General features: G+C 41.1%; 1 long non-coding RNA gene across 1 annotated transcript in view; it reads left to right on the plus strand.

Moving 5' to 3' along the window:
- The window catches only part of LOC142204003 (uncharacterized), a 72,456-nt gene that overhangs the window by 46,487 nt on the left and 7,102 nt on the right, over nucleotides 1-18,867 (plus strand). Inside the window, exon 5 of the long non-coding RNA XR_012716133.1 lies at nucleotides 8,797-8,870. This is a non-coding gene — a long non-coding RNA (uncharacterized LOC142204003). The remainder of the gene's footprint in view (nucleotides 1-8,796; nucleotides 8,871-18,867) is intronic.

Genomic DNA, 18,867 nt, shown 5'->3' on the forward strand with positions numbered 1-18,867 from the left:
ATCATATAACCCTATATATTACAGAGCTCAGCTTCTCTCCTCTATTATATAACTTATATATCACAGAGCTCAGCTTCTCTCCTCTATTATATAACCTATATATCACACAGCTCAGCTTCTCTCCTCTATCATATAACCCTATATATCACAGAGCTCAGCTTCTCTCCTCTATTATATAACTTATATATCACAGAGCTCAGCTTCTCTCCTCTATCATATAACCCTATATATCCCAGAGCTCAGCTTCTCTCCTCTGCCATATAACCCTATATATCACATAGCTCAGCTTCTCTCCTCTATCATATAACCCTATATATCCCAGAGTTCAGCTTCTCTCCTCTATCATATAACCCTATATAGCAGAGAGCTCAGCTTCTCTCCTCTATCATATAACCCTATATATCACAGAGCTCAGCTTCTCTGCTCTATCATATAACCTATATATCACAGAGTTCAGCTTCTCTCTTCTATCATATAACCTATATATCACAGAGCTCAGCTTCTCTATCATATAACCCTATATATCACAGAGCTCAGCTTCTCTCCTCTATCATATAACCCTATATATCACAGAGATCAGCTTCTCTCCTCTATCATATAACCTATATATCACAGAACTCAGCTTCTCTCCTCTATTATATAACCTATATATCACAGAGCTCAGCTTCTCTCCTCTATCCTATAACCCTATATATCACAGAACTCAGCTTCTCTCCTCTATCATATAACCCTATATATCACAGAGCTCAGCTTCTCTCCTCTATCCTATAACCCTATATATCACAGAGCTCAGCTTTTCTCCTCTATTATATAACCCTACATATTACAGAGCTCAGCTTTTCTCCTCTATTATATAACCCTATATATTACAGAGCTCAGCTTCTCTCCCCCTGTTATATACCTCTCTCAGACAGAAAAGGTTCTCTTTAAAGCATAACTGCAAGTGGAAAAAAACAGGTATAACTTTGGGTAACCATAATATTCCCATGTAGAGAGTTCAGGCGGCCCCTTATCTTGCAGTCACTGTGACAGGGGTAGTGGTTACTATATGGGGTAATCTTCATTCACTTCTGTGGTAGTTCTTAAACTATAGTAAAGTAAGTGTGCTCGGCCATATCTGGACCCCCATAGAAGTGAATGACGAGTTGTCACCAGTCACACTGGCTGTGAGGAGGGGGTCAGGGACTCCTTTCTTGAGACTGTGGCAGGTCCCAGAGGTGACACCCACATATACTTGTGGTTATGCTATAAATGTCCATGATGGGAACACCCTTTTAAAAAAACCTTTCATTACCAACTCCAACTTTTTGCCTCCTTCAATAGGGGCCACTCCACTGATCCTGGCACGGTTGGAATATATTCTCTAGTCCGCACCGTTCCTGAGAAGTCATGTCTGTTAGTTTCAGCACCCAATATGCTAAGTAGGCTCCATACTGTCAAGTGGGCGGTCCCAGGGAGGAGCATGCACTGTAAACATTAGGGGCTGCATTCTACTGTCACAACCGTCCTGGTTCTGTAGCATATCCTTTACTGAAACATTTAATATTTGTATGTGATGTGCTGCAGCGTGATCTGTAAGAGGTTAAAATGTTCTTTTCTGACATCAGATAAGACCAACTCGATAAAGCGTCCATTTCCTTTTACTGTATTATTGCCTTTTTAACCCCTTGACAACCAGAGCGCTTCGTTCTTCAATGACCGGGACATATTTTTGCATACGCAGTGGTCCAAAAACCTTCATTTTTTTTTTATTTATCACTCTTTTCTTTCATTACATTTAGGGTTGTTTTATACTGTTTTATTTAGGTTTATTTTAGGTACAATTTTTTTTTTATTTGTTAATTTCAGTTCGGTACATTTTATACTATTTGTTTTATAATTTTTAAATATATTTTTAATATATTTATTTTTTAATATTTTTTTATCTATTTTTTTTAAATAGTTTAACATATTTAAGGTATATTAGATAGATAGATAGATAGATAGATAGATAGATAGATAGATAGATAGATAGGAGAGAGATAGATAGATAGATAGATAGATAGATAGATAGATAGATAGGAGATAGATAGATAGATAGATAGATAGATAGATAGATAGATAGGAGATAGATAGATAGATAGATAGATAGATAGATAGATAGATAGATAGATAGGAGATAGATAGATTGTAAGCCCTCGCGGGCAGGGCCCTGTACCCCACTGTGCCAGCCGATCACTGTTAGTATGATATGTACCTGTATATTTTGTGTATTGTATGTAACCCCCAAATGTAAAGCACCATGGAATTAATGGTGCTATATAAATAAACAATAATAATAATAATAATAATAATAGATAGATAGATAGATAGATAGGAGATAGATAAATAGATAGATAGATAGATAGATAGATAGATAGATAGATAGATAGATAGGAGATAGATAGATAGATAGATAGATAGATAGATAGATAGATAGATAGATAGGAGATAGATAGATAGGAGATAGATAGATAGATAGGAGATAGATAGATAGATAGATAGATAGATAGATAGATAGATAGATAGATAGATAGATAGATAGGAGATAGATGATAGATAGATAGATAGATAGATAGATAGATAGATAGGAGATAGATAGATAGATAGATAGATAGATAGATAGGAGATAGATAGATAGATAGATAGATAGATAGATAGATAGGAGATAGATAGATAGGAGATAGATAGATAGGAGATAGATAGATAGCTAGATAGGAGATAGATAGATAGATAGATAGATAGGAGATAGATAGATAGATAGATAGATAGATAGATAGATAGATAGGAGATAGATAGATAGATAGATAGATAGATAGATAGATAGATAGATAGGAGATAGATAGGAGATAGATAGATAGATAGATAGATAGATAGATAGATAGATAGATAGATAGGAGATAGATAGATAGATAGATAGATAGGAGATAGATAGATAGATAGATAGGAGATAGATAGATAGATAGATAGATAGGAGATAGATAGATAGATAGATAGATAGGAGATAGATAGATAGATAGATAGGAGATAGATAGATAGATAGATAGATAGATAGATAGGAGATAGATAGATAGATAGATAGATAGATAGATAGATAGATAGGAGATAGATAGATAGATAGATAGATAGATAGAAGATAGATAGATAGATAGATAGATAGGAGATAGATAGATAGGAGATAGATAGATAGATAGATAGATAGATAGATAGATAGATAGATAGGAGATAGATAGATAGATAGATAGATAGATAGATAGGAGATAGATAGATAGGAGATAGATAGATAGATAGATAGATAGATAGATAGATAGATAGGAGATAGATAGATAGATAGATAGATAGATAGATAGATAGGAGATAGATAGATAGATAGATAGATAGATAGATAGATAGATAGATAGGAGATAGATAGATAGGAGATAGATAGATAGATAGATAGATAGATAGATAGATAGATAGGAGATAGATAGATAGATAGATAGATAGATAGATAGATAGGAGATAGATAGATAGATAGATAGATAGATAGGAGATAGATAGATAGATAGATAGATAGATAGATAGATAGATAGATACTGCATATAATGTCATCTTTGCACCTGCACCATACATTGAGCAGGCCTAAATCCGAGGGCCACAAATTTCACTTTCAAGGAGAGCGGTCACCAACTAGTTAAATATCGAAACCAAGGTTAATGTCGCCACAATACGTGTCACTCCTTATTATTCCTCCTATTGTTATTATTATGTTTTTCTACATCCATTCTAATACAATCCGGCGATCATTTGTACAATTATCGAAGCAGTTAAAGGGTTAACTGCAGTCGGAAAGTCTCGCCACGCTGAAATCCTTCCGTCGCCGTTGCTCCGTTGCATCGAGAGTGTTAATACAAAAAAAAAAAAAAAAAAAAAACCAAGACAGCCAAGTCGCAGCTATTATCGTAGTTCCTTAATACCAGTAACACCGTGAAAAGTTACCCTTGGCATGGGTACAGTTAAAACTCGCCCAGCGTGTCTTATCGTTTTTGTGAATCTCTGCCAATCCTACATAGTGAGGCAGCTACAAAATGTCCGCCGCTACTCATCCGCCATTTTGTCGATAGATTTGTATTCCGTTTTTTTTTTTTTTATCCGGGGCTGCAGCTTGTGCTCAGCATAGGCAATCTCTGAGAAAGTAAACAGGCTTGGACTCAAAATCTTCCTGTTTTATTTCGCCGGACGATTGTTGCTGACTGACTACTCAGAAAAAAAAAAAGCTTACAGACGTTTGGATAGAAACCAATGTCTGCTCTCGACAAGCTGACCTTGGGGCAGTGCCATTAACTGTTCTCTGGCTATAAGCACAAGGAGCGATATTGGCTGCATCAGTCGCGCACCGCGACCCGCCTCACAAACAATTCCAGGCCATTCTCTGGCCAATAAGGGGTTAACCCGGTGTACGGTGCAAGGTCCGTAACTCAAAAACCATGACAGAAAAATTTGGATTCACATATTCGGAAGAATTTTCAAAAAAACTTATTTATTTTTTTTAAAATTTTCGTATTTTCTTTGCCAAATGTGTCCTGTAGGTCATTGTGCAGGTATACGGCGAATGCAAGGTGACTATATATATATGACTTCAGTACGTTATATTACTAGAATTTTATGTTATTATTATTTTTTATTGGAACTGTCAAATTTCACAAAAATTAAGAATTTTTTAATTCAAACTTTTTTGTTCAAATCTGATTGTCAATCAAAAAAAAATTATATTAATATTATATACAATCTAGCTATCTATATGTATATATTACTATATATATATATATATATATATATATATATATTTTAATTTTGTATATCTAAATCTATCTATCTATATTGAAAAGTATATATATATAGTGTGAAATCTCTCCAGACCACTTGTTTGTGCAAATTTGGAGGTTTCATTATATATATATATATATATATATATATATAATGAAACCTCCAAAATATATATGTTTCTATGTCTTTGCCAGCGTTCCCTTCCTTGGGGTTACTTGGTGAAAACATACAAAAATAAGAGATTTTTTTGCCTGATTTTGCTTCAATTCTGAGTTTTCGTCTCCGTGGATGATAACAAAAATTTTTTTAACTATAAAGTATACAATATTTTTTTTTTTTTTTTTTTTTTTTTTTTAAGTGTCTAAGAAAAAAACATTTCATGTATCTGTGATTTTTTTTCTTACGCTGGGGATTCCAGTGCGGGTCCTTGTCCGTATTCATGATTTTACAGGTTCTCTGACCTATAGAAATATATTGAGTATATTGGTGTTTTCCATTTTGCTTTCCTAGTGTCTACGTAACAAATTGTCCAGGATTTTTGGATCAACTGGCTAGAAAAAAAATGGAAAAATTAGGTTGGTAACAAAAGATAAAGCCTTTATATAGGCGTTTTATATTGGGGTGCGCTAGATAGATAGATAGATAGATAGATAGATAGATATGTGATAGATAGATAGATAGATAGATAGATAGATAGATAGATAGATAGGAGATAGATAGATAGATAGATAGATAGATAGATAGGAGATAGATATGTGATAGATAGATAGATAGATAGATAGATAGATAGATAGGAGATAGATAGATAGATAGATAGATAGATAGATAGATAGATAGATAGATAGGAGATAGATAGATAGGAGATAGATAGATAGATAGATAGATAGATATGTGATAGATAGGAGATAGATAGATAGATAGATAGATAGATAGATAGATAGATAGATAGATAGGTGATAGATAGACCCCTGGGCTCTTCTAGACATGGACATACATGGCAGGCCACATCAGGATGTGATTGGCAGGTTGTCTTTAGTTTCTCACATAGATTTTCACAGTTTTACAGCTTTTGGCTTCTTGGTGTCATTATCATAAATGAGCCTTCTGCCTGAACACAGAGGACAACAGCTGTCACCTGGCTAATGTATGTGCAGGAATGGCCAATAAGCATCATCATTTAACCCTTATTCATCTGAAGATAAGTTCACTAAGGGAGAAATATTGATCAATTATAAATGGAACAAAATCTGTTGGGTGTGAACACCCCCTAAAGTTGCAGCGATGGCAGGCCGTCTTACCCTTGTCTTGAGTTGTCTCTTGCCTGTGATATAGTGGACCCTAACCTTCATGTGGAATGGCCCACAAGCGTCTTGTAATGGGTGTGTTGCATTGCATGAATTTGTTGGATTTTTGCCACTTTTCTTTCTAGTTTTGTATCATTTGGCTTTTCTTACTTTGTATCTACAGACGGTGCTTTGGACCATTTTAGTTCTTGTGGAGTCTGCTCATGATTTTTTTTCTTGCATTGTATATTTAGACTTAGGTCAGACTGAGGTTCCCTGCGATAACATTATTCTCAAGGATCTCCCTTCAAAACCCTATGAAACAGACCATAGTACTCTCAAATTTAGATGTCTTCTGCTGTGTAGAGCCTGGGCCCATCGGAGGATCCTTTGGTTCTTTGGTGGGTCAGTCCAACCTTGTATTTAGATACCGCGGTTCCTGGACAGTAGTCTCTATGTTCTTTTGGTCATTTCCATTCCATCTACCCTTGAAGTGGTCTTATCAAATATCCTACTAGGTCATCCTGAGTCAATAAAGGGAAGAAGTATTGAGTTAAGTCCCCATGAAAAAGGGCCTGACACATCCAAAGACCACAGCACACCCATATGTTAACCTATTTATTCAATAAGTGCAATGCTTAAATTTTCCTGCGGAGGCAGTGCAGGAAAACTGAACATTTGGTGGTGGCCTCTTCCGTAGGTTAATGGGGGTACCAGCAGGCGAACCCCTTATGAGGACTCTTTTATTAAACGAGGGAATATAGAAAGAGGTTAACCCCTTTAGGAATCACACGGATCAGCCCAAACAGCAAGATGATAGTATAAGGCAATTCATCCTTGTACTGCAGTTTCTTAAGGTGGTTATCCAATGTGTTAAAAAAAAAAAATCCCCAAAAGTAGGGTTGAGCGATCAAGTTCGTAAAAGATCGGATCCCGATCGGCGATCAAGCAAATTTCGCGATCGGCATCAGTTGGAAAATCATTGGAAATCGGATTTTGAAATCTCAAGATCGGCTCAACCTTAAAAGTGACTTTTCCCATAGAGAAGCATTGACTAGAGTTGAGCGATCGGAATCGGGAAAGATCGGATTTCGATTGGCGATCGAGCAAAATTCACGATCAGGATTGGCTGGAAAATGATTGGAAATCGGATTTTAAAATCGATCCTGAAATCTCAAGATCAGCTCAACCCTACCCAAAAGCCTAGAATGGGTTAAAAATAAAAGTAGTCACACTTACCTCGCCACTGCTAGGCCCGATGCGTCCCGATCCCCAGCAGCTCGACATACAGGAAATGATCACTCGCTAAGGCTACAACGTGGTTATGTCCGAGTAGTAGAGACTGGCGGGGGGATCGCGAAATGTCAGAATCAGGAACAGTGGGGGGATTAGTCAGGTCCCTTATTCTGAGCCTTGTGAAAAATACTTAGGCAGTGGACAACCCTTTTAGCTGCACCATGATACCCCTTCAGTATATTTTGCAGGACCTGTAGAGGCCACATGACTGTGCAGGTCCTCAACACCCAACTTGGACCGGACCCTTCTCTCCATGTCGTAGGCCCTTGATCAGCCTTCAGTCATAGGATTACCGTTGTATCATCTCCCTATAACATGATGTACATACACCGCAGACACCATATACGGTACATTTACACGTAGCTGACATATTCCCTAGAAAGATGTCTCAAAGTATTGAGAGTGTGCTGGGGGATGGAAGGGGGTTGGGATCCTAAAACAAAGACACCCTGGGAGCCTGGTTTGAGGCTCGAGCTCTCCCTACAGCTGCTGGAAGGTGCGTGCAAGATTTATGGAATTCTATAAATACATTCTGAAAAAGATTTAGTGTTCTTTGAGGCTGAGCTCGCTGGAGGCACTTGTCAGTGAGAATGAGACACGGGAGCCGTTAGACGCGAAATTAACTCGCTGGAGAAAAATCGCACAGCTTGCACCAATATGGCAAAGTTTGCCCGGCGATGAGACACACGGGAACCCGTCCCCCCCTACAACCCCCCACATATTCGGTTCCGTTCTAACGTCTTTGTGATTGGCGTCCTATATAGCCGCCCCGGACTTAATAAAGACGCCGCCGCCTCTTTAATGACACTTGGAGGATTTCTTTCTCCTTGGCTTATGTAACGTGTCTTCTTCATTATGCATTTCATAACTGACTGGGGATGACATCACGATCCGTAAGGAACAAAGGGGACGAAAAGAAGGCTCCGAGATGACAGATTAGTTAAATTAGCCGCAAACTCTCGGGTTCACCCGCAGCCCTGTCACGGGAGATAACAACGTCTGGTGCCTTCTCAGGCGAAGCGTTTCCCATTAAATGACTGGGACGTGACAATCCACTTTATTCGTTTCCCCACTCAGGGGATGCTGGGTAACTGGAAATCTGCATGGCAACAAATCTGATTCGAGGAGCCGGCCAACTGCATGACAAGTCATTCCTGGCCATTTAAAGGGGGATCTTCCCTTTTTTTTCCCGGAGACAATGTGGACTTCTCCTTTCTGGATAGGAATTAGCGGGCTGCCATCGAGGTGGGATCAGTAAGACGGGAGGAAAGTTGGAAAAGTTGGTAGATCTCGTTGCGGTGGAGATTATTAGTACTATTAGTTTCATTGTTTTTATGCTTTATTTGCTGATTTTTGCCTCGGTGAGTTTATCGTCTTTTATCTTTACCCACAGGGTCTGTGAGCGAAACCTGGAATCCCTGCGACCCGAAAAGAGCAAGCGGACGACTATAAGGCGAGCGGAGTAAGGTCAGTACATAAGTCCTATTGTCATTTTCTATTTACCAAAAATGACTTCATTACAATTAAAGGGGCATCACAGCACGTAAAGATGGGGAGTCAATACCCCCCTCAGGGATTCCTCCATAGTAAGATATCTGAATCCAGAATAAATGGTGGCACACGGAGGTACAGTATAGTCCCATACACTGGTATAACTAAGGGATGGAGCTGCAACTGGGCCCACAGGTTCCCCTCACCATACTGTGCTGCATAAGCTTTGATCTCTTTTACGATTCCAATGGAGGGCTGAATCTGTGCATCATAAATGTATCTCCCCTGCCCTCCGGAGCACCAGAGTAAGAAGATTTATGATACACGGCCTTCCACTGTCAGAAAGGAGAGAATTAACCCTGTACTGGCAAAAATAGCAATTGTTCAGCAGCATATAGTTATGGAGCTTGGAGGGAGTTGGTGGGGGAGGCCGTGGCACAAAAGGGGACATGGTTATTATGTGGAGGACCCTGATAGGGAATGATGTGAAGCTTCGGCGCACATGGGGCTGCTAGAGATGACCAAGCAGTGTACTTTGGTTCTCATTGACAGCCTCAGAGAGATGAATGGCACAGCAGTGGGTATGTGTGACCAATAGAGGAACTCAGGACTTGTTCTCAAGAGTTTTCTGATATTTATTAGTTGATGGCCTAACCTTTGGATAGGTCATCAATTGAAGATCTGGAGGTCCGGCACGCAAGACACGGTAGTGGAGTTCTGTTATTGCTATTTTTGCCTCTCAGGCCAAGTAACCTCACATTGATCAGTCACATGACCTGTTTGCAGTTCAGTCCTATTCAATTGAACAGGTTAAGCTGCCGTACCAAGTGCAGCCACTATATAATGTATGGCGCTGTGCTTGGTTTTGTATGGACAGACCGCAACACTCACCCGAATGTTATGGTCTCTTTAAACAGCTGATCAGCAGTGGTCCTGAGGATAGGTCATCAATTGTTAAACCTAGAAAACCCCTTAAGGCTGAGGCCCTACGTTGGAGAAATGCAGATTTTTTTTGTTGCAGACTCTGCTGCAGTTTGTAAGGAAAAAGTATAAGAACCTTCTATATATTTCCATTCCTTTTGTAGCCGTTCTTGGCTCCAAAAAACGCTACGTAAACAGCTGCATTTCTGCAACGAGGGGCCTCAGCCTTTAGTGATTTTGCTGGTTTTGTATATGTTGTGGTCAGTGGGCATCTAGGTTATCGGATCCCTGGCGATCTTCCATTAATATCCTCTCCTAAGGATAGGTCATCAATTAATAAGCCTTTCAAAACATTACTCATTACGGGAATAAGTCTGTCTTGGGTCCACTAACTGTGGAGGATTGAGGTGATCCTTTCTATCCATTACTATCCAGTTGTGACGGTCTGATAGGGTTTCGATTGTCTGGGCGTCTGCTGCTGTGGGCTCCTCATGGCTCCCGCCGCTGACGTCCATGAAGTATGTGAAGCTGTTTGCAGTGCACTCGTGCCTCTGTTATCTCCCCATCACCACCAATCCCAGGAGCCCTTCAGCAGTGTGGGGCCTCTCTATCTTTCATCACTCACAGGTAGAAAATCCATTTACCATCTTGATGGCTTATGGAGCAGACACAAGTGTATGTCTGAAGAGCGAGATGTCTGACTAAAGAGTCCCAAGACTGAAAACCCAGACCTCTGTCCCCGCTTCCCCTCTGTGTACTACAACGACTTTTGCTCCATCACCTCTTCTGACACGTCTGCTTTAGTAAAAGCTTGTATTCCTAATAATATATCGGTAATGGATCATCTCTCTATGGAAATCAGTGTTCCTCTGTTATACCTCCGGGAAATTTTTGAATAAATTGAATCCCATATTCAATCTAGACACTCTTCAATGACAGATTGATTAGACATGCACCCCCTGCCAAGAGGATAGATGTTTTATTCACATATATTCAGGAGGAATAACAGAGGAATGGAAAGATTGTAAAAACGATGATCCAGTATTTATTGAGGAATATAAGTATTTCCAAAAACAGAAATATCAGGAGAGCTGACAGGTTGTCTATGAAGGGTTTGTGTGAGACTAGACAAACATGGCTGCTTTCTTCCAGAATAGCGCCCCTCTTTTCTATAGGCTATGTCTGGTATCGCAGTTCAACCCTATTTAAGTAAATAGAGCTGAACTGCAATACCATACCTAACCCATGGACAGGAGTGGCGCTGTTTCTGGACTGTAATCTCTGGAAGTCCAATAAAAGTAAATGGAGAACCGGTCAAGCAAGGAGGCGCTCTACTCACAAGGAAGCCTTAGGGTTAGTTCACACGTAAATAACATGTGGCTTATTTTGGCACCGGAAAAAAAAGTTTCCTAATTAGGAAGATTTTTTTGGACCTTGCCAAGCTTTTTTTTGGAGCTTCAAAAAAAAAGCCAGGCTGTTTTCCCCTCCTGTAAAGTGAATGGGCTGAAAAAACCGCTTCGCGTTTTTTTTCCCACGTGTTTTTTTGCAAAATGCGCGTTTTTTGTCTCCCATTCACTTCCATTGCTTTCTTCAGGGGGAAGACGCCTGAAGAAAGGTCATGTGGATTCCGCTGTCAAAATCCTCCTCCATGTCCCCGTGTGAACTAGCCCTTAGGAGGACTTTTGGACCCCTGCCCTCCTGATAACTGGAGGACCTGGCGATCGGGCCCTCAGCAATTGGACACTTATGCCTCTTGGAAATGTCGTGAATAAATTGACAACTGAGTGTTACCAGCTGAAGGTGGTATCTAGTCACACCCTATGGCAAGGAAAATGGCAGCACCTAGTTATTCATGAATTCATTCATTTCCAGGATGAACAACAGAGGGAATCACAACTCTGAGATCTAAAAGATGGTCCAAAGTTGTTATTTCACAGGGGATATAAATATTTACTAAAATGAACATGTCAGTCCCTTTTAAGAGCAAATCTTGGAAGAGGTGCACGTATTGGGTAACTTGTATTTCCTTAGGTCTCAGCATTCATAGAAATGCAATAAGGCCCTGGTTCTTGTGACTCTCGTATCATGGGTCTGATGCCATCCTGAGGGTCACCAAGAGGTTATCCTGTCTGCTCGTCTTCAATCCCCATCCACTGCAGCGGGCCTGCCAGCGGCCTCGTAAATGTAACACTAGTCCCATTAATACGGGTTCCCAATATATACGTCCACCTGTTGCCCTCGCTGCCTGCCCAGAGCCCCTGTTTCCCGTTTTAAACAGTTTGCGTACCAGTCTACATTCCTCCCTGTCTACAGTTGGTCATGCCTCGTCCCGCACGGTACATTATATGCAATACATGCAAAGAATGTGGCAGGCAGAGGCTGGAACCGTTGTGCCAGATGGCAAGTACCAGCCAGTGGCTTGACAGGCCGTGATAAACGAGTCACTGGGAATCCCAGACACATGCGGAGAGGTGCACTGTTTTTATGATACAGCTTTTTACTGTCTGTTCTATGTATAAATAGCAGTAGCTGCTTAGGAGATAAGGGTGTTGGATGACAGACAATGATGGGTCTGCTCTAGACCCTGCTTCGAAACCCTTCGTCAGCAATCTGTCGACAGACGGACTCCACCGGCCTGAACCACTGACACAAAGCAGAAGGTTCTATGGACTTAATGAGATTACAGCAAATTCTGACCCATGGTCTGTAGAAGTGAAGATTCATGAGGTTCAGCAGTTTTTCAGTCTTTACGTGTCCGGTTCAGTGTCTCATTATCATCTACTAAAAGTGTAAAGTAGGTCCTGTTGTGGTTTTCTGGTAGCCAAAATCTGACCCAGAGATGCCTCTCTTGGACAGTTGGGTAAAGCCAGGGGGGTTTTGGACCGGATTTTGATGCGGAGACCACCTCAGAATCAGATCCATAAAATGGCTAGCCGCGACGGGATGCTGGTGCAGTGCATACAAACTGCCCACGGAAAAAGGAACCCATTGAATTCAATGGGAGGTGTTTTTTTGAGCCGGATTCTGACGCAGATTCCACGTCAAAATCTGGCCCAAAAAACCCAGTGTGAACCCAGCTTTAAAGGGACACTGTGATGATTTTTTTTGGCTCCTTATGTTGCCTGAAAGGCCACCCCCTCAGTAGTAATAGCCTTCTCAGTGTCTTTCCTAATTCTATGTCACCTTGTTCAGTAAGTTACATGGTCACAGTGTGACCTCTTTTTTCTAGCATGGGTTGTTGTGCAAACCCGGAGGTTTCTCTCTTCTGCCTGCAGATACTATTGAGAACTACCTTGTGACCTGAGATTCATCAGAATACTGACCCCTGTTTTTCGGCCTTCCCTCCCTGCCTCTTATATAATCTGCACCCTATAGCTCCTTCTCTTACATACTGCCCATCAGAGGTTACTGGGCACCAATGTGAGGGTCCGTTCACACGGAGTAAACGTGCGTGTATTTTGGCAGAATACACTTGTAAAAATAAGACTCCCATTGACTTCAATGACATTTTTTTACACGGGTAAAAACACATGTAAAAAAACACATCAAAATACACGTGTAAAATGTAATTGAAGTAAATGGGAGTCTTATTTTTACACATGTATTTTGCCAAAATACACGCACGTTTACTCCGTGTGAACGGGCCCTAGAGTTTGTAAAGGGCCCCTTACTGACCTTGTCCCATTTAATATAATGATAATTTTTATGTGACAGAGGGACATTTGGGGCCCCCCCAGGTCCAGTGCCGGGTAGTGACTGTTACCGCTGCACCCCATATGAACTGCACCCCTGCTGCCCATCTGCTGTATCCACATCAAACCAGATGGGTTAGGGTTGCATATAGAGGAGACATAGTTAGCCTCCAAGGATCTGGATGTGTTAGCTTTGGCCATACCCTGTAGATAGACTCGTTTGACAATGACTATTCCTTTTCGACCTCCTATACAAATGCATCTGGTTTTGCAGAGCGTGCAAGTGTCCTCAGTATAGTGAGGGGTTTAAGACACTCCCAGACACCTCTGCTGAACACTCATCTTCCATGATATCTAAGGAATGGGTATGCAAAAAAAAAATCAACATTCTGTCCTCCAACATCTGCCATCAAGGGGAGAATTGGGACACCAAGATGGTCAGCTGGACAAGGGCTCTGTGTCTCCATTCAATCTCTATGGGACTGAGCCAAGTACAGCGCTCAGTTACTTTGGTCCGGACCCTAGTGATCAGATACTTTTCACCTATCCTGTAGGTGTAGGATCTTGGACAACCCCTTTAAGAACATTTCTTCTCAATTTAAGATCCTGGCCTCCCCTTTAACACATTTCTACTTGCATGTCCTTTGTATATAGAGGGTAATAAGATCTTCCCAGTGTCCAGTACATGACAGCCAGTGCCAGTGTACAATCCCTAGATCCCTATGACAGGTGCCCCCGCACAGACATGCTAATTGGCGGGGTTGTAAAGCATACGCGTAACCTGTCACACATTCACCTGTTAAAACAGCTATTTAGAATTGGCCACTAATCCCCTTTCACGGGTCACTTTACACTTTCTGCACACTCGGCCTCTGTCTGTGCCTGACTTATAGGAGCTGGCTCGGCCTCACTGGTCACTGGGGATATTCGGGGGTTAAGAGTCTTTGGTTTCATGCTAAAACTGAATTGTTAATCCTGCTATCATTCTGACAAGAAACACGATCTGTAAAAGGTCAGACCCCCGCCCTCATATTCCTGAGAAAACAGTTACAACCGACTTGTATAAAGAGGAACCATCGAAACGCAGCGTTACAGATCCCACCATCATTCACCAGTATTCTCCGTCACTGACCCCTACACAAGAGATGAGAAGTCTCTACTATCAGGTTGTTGGTGGTTTAGTTGCAACCTATCTGTTGCTAGGAAAGTTGGGTAAAGGTCAGTGTGGACACCTTTATAATTTCTCAGACTCCTGAATGTCACTGATACTGGAATGTATTAATAGGAAAGCCCTGAGTGTTAGTTCTCAATTACTCTAGATCCTCAAGTGTCAGAATCCAAATGTTATAAGTCAAGCGTTACTGAACCATTGTTAGAAGTCCTCAAAGGTCAATGTCCCATTGCTCTAGATTTTCGAGTGCACTTCACTAAAGCTTTGAAGTGTCTCATTGTTCTAAGACCTGAAGTGTTAGGATTAACCATTGTTCTAAGATTTCATAGGTCAGTGTCCCATTGTTCTATATCCTTAAGTGTTAGTACACTGTTGTTCAAAGCCTTAAAGCTCTAAGATTGCTCTAAAGTGTCAGTGAACCATTGTTCTAAGTCCTCAAAGGTCAATGTTCTATCGTTCTAGATCCTCAAGTGTCAATGTTCTAGATCATAATGTAAGTTTTCACATTGTTCTAGATCATCAGGTGTCCTATTATTCTAGATTATCAAGTGTCAGTGCCCCATTGTTCTAGAACATCGTTCAAGTGTTCAGATTGATCTAGATCATCAGGTGCCCATGTCCTATTATTCTAGATCTTCAGTGTCAATGTCCCATTGTTTTAGATCCTGAAGTGTCAATGCCCCATTGTTCTAGATCATCATGTAAGGTTTCACATTATTCTAGATAATCAGGTGTCAGTGTCCTATTGTCTAGATCCTCAAGTGTCAGTACCCCATTGTTCTAGATCGCCATGCAAGTGTTCCCATTGTTCTAGATCATCAGTTGTCTATGTCATGTTATTCTAGATCCTGAGTTTCCGTGTCCCATTGTTTTAGATCCTAAAGTGTCATTGCATTATTGTTCAAAGCCTTGAAGTGCCAGTGTCTCTTTGTTCTAGACACTCATATTAGAGATGAGCGAGTACTATTCAAAATGGCAGTTTCGAATAGCACGCACCCATAGCAATGAATGGAGCTGGCCGGAACGCAGATGGGGCCGGCGTCCTGCCGCTTAACCCCCTGCGTCCATTTGTTCCTATGGGTGCGTGCTATTTGAATCTGACGTTTCGAATAGTACTCGCTCATCTCTAGTGTATATCTCATTATTCTAGATTCTGAAGTGTCAGTGTCTCAATGTTTTAATTCCTCAACTGTCAGCGATCTATTATTCTGAAAGCTCAAGATTCAGTAATTCATTGTTCAAAGTTCTACTTTTCTAGAGCCTTTCGTGTTAGTGCTCCAATATTTTCACTCTTTAAGAGAAAACATTCCACTCTTTTAGACAACAGTCTTCTATTGTTCCAAATCCAGCGCTCCAGAGACAGTATAATGTTTTAGACCCTCAAGTGTCAACACTCCATTATTCTAGATTATTGTTCTCCAACTCTTACATCCCTAACTCTTTCAAATCTACATCTCACTAGCTGTAAAGCCTCTGGTTGGTGACCATGACCACTGTTCTGATCCACAAATGTTAGGGTTGGAAACACTAACGTTCAGTGTAGTTATTTCTGGATGCAAGAGTGACATTGCATTATCACCACAACAGTTGTGCTCCATTTTCTAGAACAACAAGTGTCAGCACCCAATTGTTCTACACTGTGTGCCATTGTTCTAGATTGTCAAATGACAGAGTGTCATTGTGTCATTGCTATAGATTCACAAGTATCAGTACCCTATTGTTCTAGATCCTCGAGTATCAGTACCCTATTGTTCTAGATCTTCAAGTATCAGTACCCTATTGTTCTAGATCCTCAAGTATCAGGACTCCATTGTTCCGTAACCTGGTGCCCCTTTGGCTGTTGCAACTATTATGGTATTCCAGGATCTGGAGAGCTAATGGTTTGAAACCCCCCTTTGTAAACTCAGAATACACTAATAGTATATTACAGACCCCTTTGAGGAACGTATAGTCTATCACGTTTCTGGAAGCATCCATACTAGAATGCCCATGTAGCTGCCAACCAGCTGGAGCTTGTTTCCTCACAGAATATACTGGCCAGTTAATGGCATACAGAAGGTTAATTTTCATTTATTAATCCCAGTCCTAGTTACGCTGCGATTAACCTAAGACATGTATAATTACATAGCGCGCAAATGAGCTGAAATTACTGCTTTGCTGGTTCGTGTCCTACAGATGGGGTATATTAAGGTCAGAGCTGCAAAAGCTAGAAACCTCCATGTTGCTGATGATGAATACTACCCACTATCCAGAAAAAAAACTTTATAGGGTCTTTATTTGCACCAATTTTTTTCATGTAGATTGTGAGCCCCATAAAGGGATCACAATGTACATATTTTTCCTATCAGTGTGTCTTTGTAGAATGGGAGGAAATCCACGCAAACACGGGGAGAACATACAAACTCCTTGCAGTTGTTATTCCTGGTGAGATTCGAACCCAGGTGCATCAAAAAATTGGTAGTGTTTTGGTTCCTTGTGGGCACCTATCACTGCACAGGCCCCAATGTCAGAGGCCTTCAACTATAACTCCTAACCTGCCCTGAGAACGTGTAATTGTCACACCATGATGGAAGTTGTAGCCAGGAGCCCACTAGGTTGTAGGCCACAGCCCACTAAGTTAAAGGGGTTGTCCAGTCTTTTGGTAAGGCTTGGTCATCAGATTGGTGGGGGCCCGACTCCCAACACTCCCACTGATTTGAGCCGGAAATGGGAAATTGATGGCCTATCCTCGGGATCCCATTTACATGGCAGAACCGTATACTACAGCTCCGTATACACTGTGCAGTGGCCATGGTATGCCAATGTTATCCTAAGGATAGGCTGTCAATATCCAGTCTTGGACAACCCCTTTAAGATTGAAATCTTGATAAACCTGCCTTACTAAAGACCTTGGCTTTATCAGGACTAGAACAAAGGTGGAGGACAACAGCCAATCGGGTTACATCTTTCATCTCATGTTATGGCCTCCATAAACTGAGATCTAGACTGTGATTGGTCACTTGTTATAATATGCGCCAGTGGTGCAGCACAGGTTGACTGCTGGGACCCAAGCCCAAAATCTGCTCCTTATATGTGATATAATGGCTTGTAGCACTCCAGGATTTTGCCTTCTTATTTTACAGAGTGTTCTGTTCCTTTACTGTAATTGTATACAGACATTGTGACTGTCACGTATTTACAGCCAGGATATCCTTCATGTTTCACTGTATTTTATGTCAGTGGTGGACAGCTGTGGCCCGATGCCAGCGCGTACAGTACCGTGCCAGTTCTAATGAATATCAGTCAACATGTGGCTGCTCTTATGACGGGACTGGCTATAAAAGTTATGACCTGGTCCCTGCGTTCCTCAGATTTAATCAGACTACTACAAGGGGAACGACGTGAAGATTTACATTAAACATCGACTCTCCCCAGTAAAAATTCCCCAGTAAATAAACACTTCATCCTCCTCCAACACTTTGTGGGAGTAGTTAGGTGAAAACCAATATGGCTGCCATTACAAGCCCCAGTTATTAAGAAACAAATAGTGGGGTGGGTCCTATGTTCTCTCTTGGCCAAAGAGGAGAGCGACAAAGAACGACTCTCACTTTAGAAGACCTCTCCTGTCCTGAATGGACATTGTGTAATACTTCATCTGACCTGCGTGGGCACTGCAGGGAAATTGAACACCTAGTGCCAGGTTTGCTGGGGTTCTCTATGCAATAAATTATTGTACAAGGAACCTTTTAAAGATGACTCCATGACCTCCAGCTCTTTTCACCCTTTAATAGGCACCGCTCCACTGATTCCAGTACAGTTGTAATTTTTTTCTTTAGTCCTTATAATTTTGAAGTAATCCATGCAGTTAGTTTTAGTGCCTGATATGCTAACTAGACTCCCTAATATCAAGTGAGTGGTATCAGACAGGAGCAGGTAAGGAGGCGTGATTCAGAGCCATACTGTATGTCTCTGATTGGAGCTCTGGTTCACATCCACTTGCCTGCTCTTACCTGACACCACCCACTTGACATTAGGGAGTCTAGTTAGCATGTCCGGCACAAAAAGTAACTGATTGCTCGGGAACGGTGGGGGCTAGAGAGAAAATTCCAACTGTGGTGGAATCACTGGAGCTGGGCCTATTATAGGATGTTGGTGGAGGCGCTGAAAGGTCCTTCTTAACAAGTAGGGATTGTCCAAAGCAGGTGCCCCT

This window comes from Leptodactylus fuscus, chromosome 5, assembly GCF_031893055.1.
Source record: "Leptodactylus fuscus isolate aLepFus1 chromosome 5, aLepFus1.hap2, whole genome shotgun sequence".
Taxonomy (NCBI): Eukaryota; Metazoa; Chordata; class Amphibia; order Anura; family Leptodactylidae; genus Leptodactylus; species Leptodactylus fuscus.